The 6693-nt window shown below is 46.1% G+C and overlaps 1 protein-coding gene across 5 annotated transcripts in view; it reads left to right on the forward strand.

Moving 5' to 3' along the window:
- Positions 1-6693, forward strand: part of NSD2 (nuclear receptor binding SET domain protein 2) — a 101233-nt gene that overhangs the window by 26103 nt on the left and 68437 nt on the right. The window lies entirely within an intron of this gene.

Here is a 6693-nt window from a genome sequence, read left to right on the forward strand (position 1 = left end):
GTGTGTGTTCGTTTTTTTTAAATCTCTTTTTGAGATGAAGTCTTGCTGTGTAGCCCAGGCCAGAGTGCAGTGGCGTGATCTTGGCTCAGTGTAACCTCTGCCTCCTGGGTCCTGGTTCAAGCAATTCCTCTATCTCAACCTCCCAAGTAGCTGGGATTACAGGCACGAGCCACCATGCCCAGCTAATTTTTGTATTTTTTAGTAGAGACAGGGTTTCATCGTGTTGGCCAGTCTGGTCTTGAACTCCTGACCTTGTGATCCGCCTGCCTCAGCCTCCAAAAGCGCTGTGATTACAGGCATGAGCCACCACGCCTGGCCGATAAGTGGATTTTTACATGGAGCAGCTGACATAACATATTAAGAATGTAAGGCCTGGTGTGGTGGCTTATACCTGTAGCACTTTGGGAAGCTGAGGCAGGTGGATCACTTGACGTCAGGAGTTTGAGACTAGTCTGACCAACGTGGTGAAACTAAAAATACAAAATTAATACAAAATTAGCTGGATGTGGTGGCGCATGCCTATAATTTCAGCCACTCTGGAGGCTGAGGCAGGAGAATCACTAGAACCCAGGAGACGGAGGTTTCGGTGAGCTAAGATTGCACCATTGCACTCCAGCCTGGACAAGAACAGCGAAACTCCATCTTAAAAAAAAAAAAAAAGAATGTAATATGTTCCTGATACAGAGCAAATAAAAACCCATAAATGTGTTTTTAGAGGAAAAGTAAAAGATAATGTGGCTTGAGGTTTTTCTGAAAGTTCTTCTAGAGTGAAGTTGGAATTTAGTTTGAGCAAGTTGCAATGTGACGAGTGCAGAGTTAGAGCTGAGCAAGTTAGTGTTACCCCATGATCTGATCTGCGTACCCTCTGGAAATGTGGTGGCTAAAGCCAGGCCAGACCAGGACACTGCTCCAGTCCAATATTGCCAACCAGTCAGTCTGGTATGGCCCCTTGGTGGTCCTTGTGTACATGTCCCCTCCTGGTCTCTGGCTGGAGGCCTGATCTCCTGTGGGGGCAGCATTGCTGCCCTTGCTATGAGCCTGTCTTTGTACTGCATGGCCACACAGGCTTGTCAGCTGGCTGCGGGAGCAAGTGGCTACTGGGAGTGGGATACAGTGTGCCTCTGGCAGATACAGATGTTACAGGGGCCAGGCTGAGGTTGAATAGACCTCTGTTGAGTCCTGGGTGCCCTTGCCTGAGTCCTGCCCTGGCATCTTGTCTTGTGAGGCACAGGAGTACATGTGTGCTCTGCAAGAGTTGTGGCAGAAGAGCCTATGGCCTGGCTTCAGCTCTGTCTTCATGGAAAACCTTTGGCATCCTTGGCTTGCCAAGGATTTGGGGACTCCTTTCCAAGGGGTTATAGGAACCCAAGGGTATACCCCAGAGCCTCTAGGCTTGGTCAGAATGTGGAAAAAAAAATGGAGGTTGAGACAGAAGCTGCCCCCCTCCTTTGTTTGGGGATGGACCTTCAAGCCTCTGCAGCCCGGATGCAGGCACACATGTGTGTGTGTGAAGGGTTGCTACTTCCTTCTCAGCTTTCTAAAACCAGGCACAGTCCCACAAACAGACCTTATGACTCCCATGTCATTTGTCTGTGTGGCACACAAGCAGCTCTTACTGATTTCCTTTTTAGTGTCTGGGGATATTTACTTGTTTATGTGATGCCGTCTTTAGCTTTTAGCCCCTCATACCTGTGAAACTGAAGTAGTCTTTTGAAAGTCTCCTTCTTCGTATTAGGCTTCATTACTTTTAATTTCTTCTTTTTTTGGGGACAGAGTCTTGCTCCATCACCCAGACTGAAGTGCAGTGGCACAATCTTGGCTCATTGCAACCTCTGCCTTCTAGGCTCAGGTGATTTTCCCATCTCAGCCTCCCGAGTAACTGGGACTACAGGTGTGTGCCACCACACCTGGCAAATTTTTGTATTTTTTTGTAGAGACAGGGTTTTGCTGTGTTGCCCAGCTGGTCTCAGACTCCTGGGCCGCCTGCCCAGTGATCTGCCTGCCTCAACCTCCCAGAGTGCTGGGATTACAGGCGTGAGCCACCTTGTCCTAGCCCAACTTTAATATCATTGCATCTTTCCCCTGCGTTGGAGTTAAGTAATTTCTGTAGTCTACAACAGCTTCTCTGACATTCAGTTATACTGCCATTTTTATTTCTCTCTCTCTCTCTCTCTCTCTCGCTCTCTCTTCTTCCTTTACTTTTTCCTTTCTCTCACCTCTGTCACCCAGGCTGGAGTGCAGTGGCACAATCTCATCTCACTGCAGCCTCTGCTTCCTGGGTTCAAGCAGTCCTTCTGCCTCAGTCTCCTGAGTAGCTAGGATTATGGGTGTGTGCCACCACGCCCGGCTAATTTTTTTATTTTTAGTAGAGGCGAGGTTTCACCATGTTGGCCAGGCTGGTCTTGAACTCCTGACCTCAAGTGATCAACCTGCTTTGGCCTCCCAGAGTGCTGAGATCAGAGGTGTGAGCCACCGTGCCTGGCCTCATGTCTCACTTTCTTTGCTTGACTCCTTGACTGTGCACTGTGGCTAAGTGCTTTCACTATTGTGCTTATGGCACTGTCTTGCAACTCTCTGCAGTTGAGGCTGGGACTCAGGAGTCAGCCTGCCAGGACTCAGCTCTAGTTCAGCTGGCTGATCTTGATAAAGAACTTAATCTCGCTAAGCCTCAGTTTTCCTGTGTATGAAAATGAGGAAGATGATACCATCACCTGAATGGAAAGGTCTTAATGCAGTTGTTAAGATCTTAAGGTCTTAATACAAGTTAATACCAAACACTTGTATTAGCAGTTGTTATATCGTCACTTTTAAAACCCAAGTTTTTGTTGTCTCAACCCTTATTCCCTTGGTTTTTTTCTATAGCTGCTTCCTGAAAACCTTCCTGTTTGACCAGTTATTAAACCTGCCACCACCTAATATTTGGTTATTTAATTTTAATAGTTTTGTACCTGTTTTAAAGTGTTTTCATGTCCTCAGGTATTCCCTCAGTTTTGAAAATATAATGCCAAATGGGTATACTTGGATTCTAGCTTTTGTGTGTGTATGTGAAATATTTGATCTATTTATTTATTTTTATTTATTTATTTTTTACAGGCATTTCATACAGGATATTTATTTTTAATTTATCTATTTAAAAAACTTTCAAGTCAAACAGTACAGAAGACACCCAACCCCCTCATCTACATTCTCCACCTTGAAACATCTTGTTCTACCTGTTCTATCTCTCTCTCTTTTTTTTGTTTTTTTTTTGAGATGGAGTCTCACTCTGTCACCAGGCTGTAGTGCATTGGCGCAATCTCAGCTCACTGCAACCTCCACCTCCTGGGTTCAAGCGATTCTCTTGTCTCAGCCTCCTGAGTAGCTGGGCGCCTACAGGTGCCCACCACCACACCCAGCTAATTTTTGTATTTTTTGTAGAGGCAGGGTTTTACCATTTTGGCCAGGATGGTCTCGATCTCTTGACCTTGTGATCTGCCTACTTCGGTCTCCCAAAGTGCTGGGAATACAGGGGTGAACCACTGTGCCTAACCTCCATCCCGTTTGTTACATGATAGCTGGTAGCTGTCATGGCACTTTACCCCCAAATACATCAGAACGAGGACAGTGTCCTTACTGATTCAGCACCCAGCCACATTTCAGGAAACATCACATTAGTAACAAGGTCTACTGTGCTAAAAGTAGGTATGGGGGCATGTCCCCAGCAGGCCCCATACCTACTTTTTTCTGCTGTTTGGGGTTGAGATACATGCTTTGCATCTGGTGGTTGTGCCTCATCAGGTTCCTCTAGTCTAGAACAGCACTCCCAACCCCCAATTCCTCATGACCGCTTTAGCTCTCTCATGATCAGACCTAGGTCAGAAAGGCCAGGTTGGATCTCAAAATTGGAACCATGAAAGGTAGCTTTGGCCCTTTACTAAAGATCTGTGTGCAGAAGAAGGGAGTGTGTTGCACCAGCCTAGGCTGGGCAGTGGCCTGGCTCATCTCACCAGTCTGCTTCTCTAGGAGTTATTGTGGGTTGTAGGGTAGGAGGTACAAGCAAGCCTACTTCAGAAGACTGATAATATACTTTTTTATTTCCATGAAAGCATTAGAGTGGAAAAGATATTATACATTTGAAAAGCAGTTCAGAAGGAGTTGAGCTTAGGTAGCTACCCTCCAACTGGAAGGAGATTCAGATAATCTTAAAAAGGAAAGAGATCAAAGGAAGTGAGCAGAACAAAGAGAAGTGAGGGAAGGACAGAGTGCTAGTCAGACCGCATCAGGAGGAACTTATGTGTCAGCTGACCTACCCTTGGTAGGTGACGGCCACTGGACCTCTCTGTGGAAAGGCACAGGTCCCTATTGTCACTAATGAGGGACCTGTGGGGCCATGCTTGGAGTCTGTCCCAACAGTGTAGCTTTCGTTCTTGTTGTTTTGAGATAGGATCTTGGGTCTGTTTCTCTGTCCAGGCTGGAGTACAGTGGCACAGTCATAGCTCACTCCAGGCTCAAACTTCTAGGCTCAAGTGATCTTCCTGCCTTGGCCTCCCAAAGTATTGGGATTACAAGTGTGAACCACCTTACCTGTCCCCAGCAGCCATGGCTTTAGTAGCCCTTGATGATTAATCATGGACTTGTTAAATGGTAATTGGCTATTACTATACTTTCTACCTTTTAGCTGTCATTTTTCTGAGCTCCCCCTGCAAAAAAAATAAGTTATGTATTTCAGCCACTAGTTTTTTAAATCTTCACATTGTCTCAAATTTGACCACGGGGAGTCCCATTAAGTTTCTTTAAGCTATATCTCTTTGACATCACTGTCAGCCTTTGAGCACTTCCTTATGTTCTGGTACTACAGGATGTTCCAGGCTCATCTTGTACTGTTGTTTTTTTTTTTTTTTTTCTCTCCAACTCTAGCATCAGTGATTTCTCAGAGAAGGCCTAAGTTCTTTTGAGTACAGAATGATATGTAGGAGCCCAGGTCTGGACACTGGTTGTATTCATTGCTCCTGGCAGACAGAGTTTGCAGGGGAGACTCTGTGTGCAGTAGGTCTCCAAGCAGTGCTGAGCCCTTGCTCCGAGTGGAGCTCTTGGGTCCATTTTTGATTCTCCAGCACTTGGCATGCAGCACCCCATGATGAGAGTTTGACAGAAAGTGGTGAATGTTGTTTTGGAAGGACAGAGACGTGAAGAAGAGATAGCTCCTGCAACGGAGTGGGCTGAGCATGGGAACTGTGAATCTGGTACTTTTATTTTTCTACGCTTTATTCCTATCCTTTTTCTCCCCCTGGAGTTGGAGCCTTGCTCTGTTACACAGGCTGGAGTCCAGTGGTGCGATCTCAGCTCACTGCAACCTCCGCTTCCCAGAGTCAAGTGATTCTCCTGTCTCAGCCTCCCAAGTAGCTGGGATTACAGGTGCACGCCACCATGCCCAGCTAATTTTTGTATTTTTAGTAGAGACGGGGTTTCACCATGTTGGCCAGGCTGGTCAATCAAAAGATTAAGCTCAATCTTGGAAACAGAAGATAACTGTATGTTTTAGGTATTACACTACGAAGAAAACTGGATTTTGTTGCATCTGGGAGCTTCACCATCTCCCTGGCATACCTGGCTCTCACTGGTCTTCTCTTTAGATAACTGTGGTCTAGTAATTTTCTGTTGTGGAGATTTTTGTTGTCACCTTTTCTGTGTTATGGAAAGGAATGTTAAGAACCCTTGTTGCTTTATATAGACAAAATGCTTCTAGCATTTTCTAAAAATATTGCAGGTAATCTGGCTTCCTCATGTCTTTTGCTATTTGATGGTATAACCTTACTGATTTGTTTCTTGCTTGTTCTATTAGCTGCTGAGAGGTGTGTGAAAATCTCCCATGGGACTGTGGATGTGCTGTTTTTCTACTTGTAGTTCTGGCAGTTTCTGCTTTACCTATTTTGGGGCTCTGGTGCCCTCCAGGGACTGAACTGGGAATCTCAGGCATGGTCATGCTTGTCCTTTGTTTCCCAGGGAGCTCTGTGGTCTCATGTCCTTGTGACTTTGCCCCTGTGCTCTATTCTTCTGCAGACACCTGGCCTTGTCTGCACGTTTATGGCTTCTCTTCCCTCCCTGGAGCTTTAGCTCTGAGATGGCCCTGTCTCTTGGTGGGGTTCATTCTGTGTGCCTGGAACTTAACAGGCTCCACAAAATCTGGAGGGAATGAGCCCAGAGAGTCACAGGCTACTTGTTGTCTAATGGGCTGTGATGAGGAAGAAAGGAACATAGTACAGACTTAGGTACCAGGACTGGTAGTAGAAACCAGGTTCTCTTAGAAGGGGATGTAGGTGGGGAGGTCAGCTGTATAATAATCACCATTTTTATAGAGATGGTGATTAATGCACATCAGAAATTACATAGGAAGGGGGCTGAGTGCAGTGGCTCATGCCTGTAATCCCAGAACTTTGGGAAGCCGAGGCAGGTGGATCACTTGAGATCAGGAGTTCAAGATCAGCCTGGCCAACACTGTAAAACCTTGTCTCTGCTACCAATACAAGAATTAGCTGGGTGTGGTGGCAGGCACATGTAATCCCAGCTACTCAGGAGGCTGAGGCATGAGAATCGTTAGAGCTCAGGAGGCAGAGGTTGCAGTGAGCCAGAATTGCATCACTGCACTTCAGCCTGGGTGACAGAGTAAGACTCCCATTTCCAAAAAAAGAAAAAAGAACCAGGAATGGCAGCCTC

The sequence above is a fragment of the Cebus imitator genome, unplaced genomic scaffold (genome assembly GCF_001604975.1).
Source record: "Cebus imitator isolate Cc_AM_T3 unplaced genomic scaffold, Cebus_imitator-1.0 Scaffold117, whole genome shotgun sequence".
In the NCBI taxonomy this organism is placed as follows: Eukaryota; Metazoa; Chordata; class Mammalia; order Primates; family Cebidae; genus Cebus; species Cebus imitator.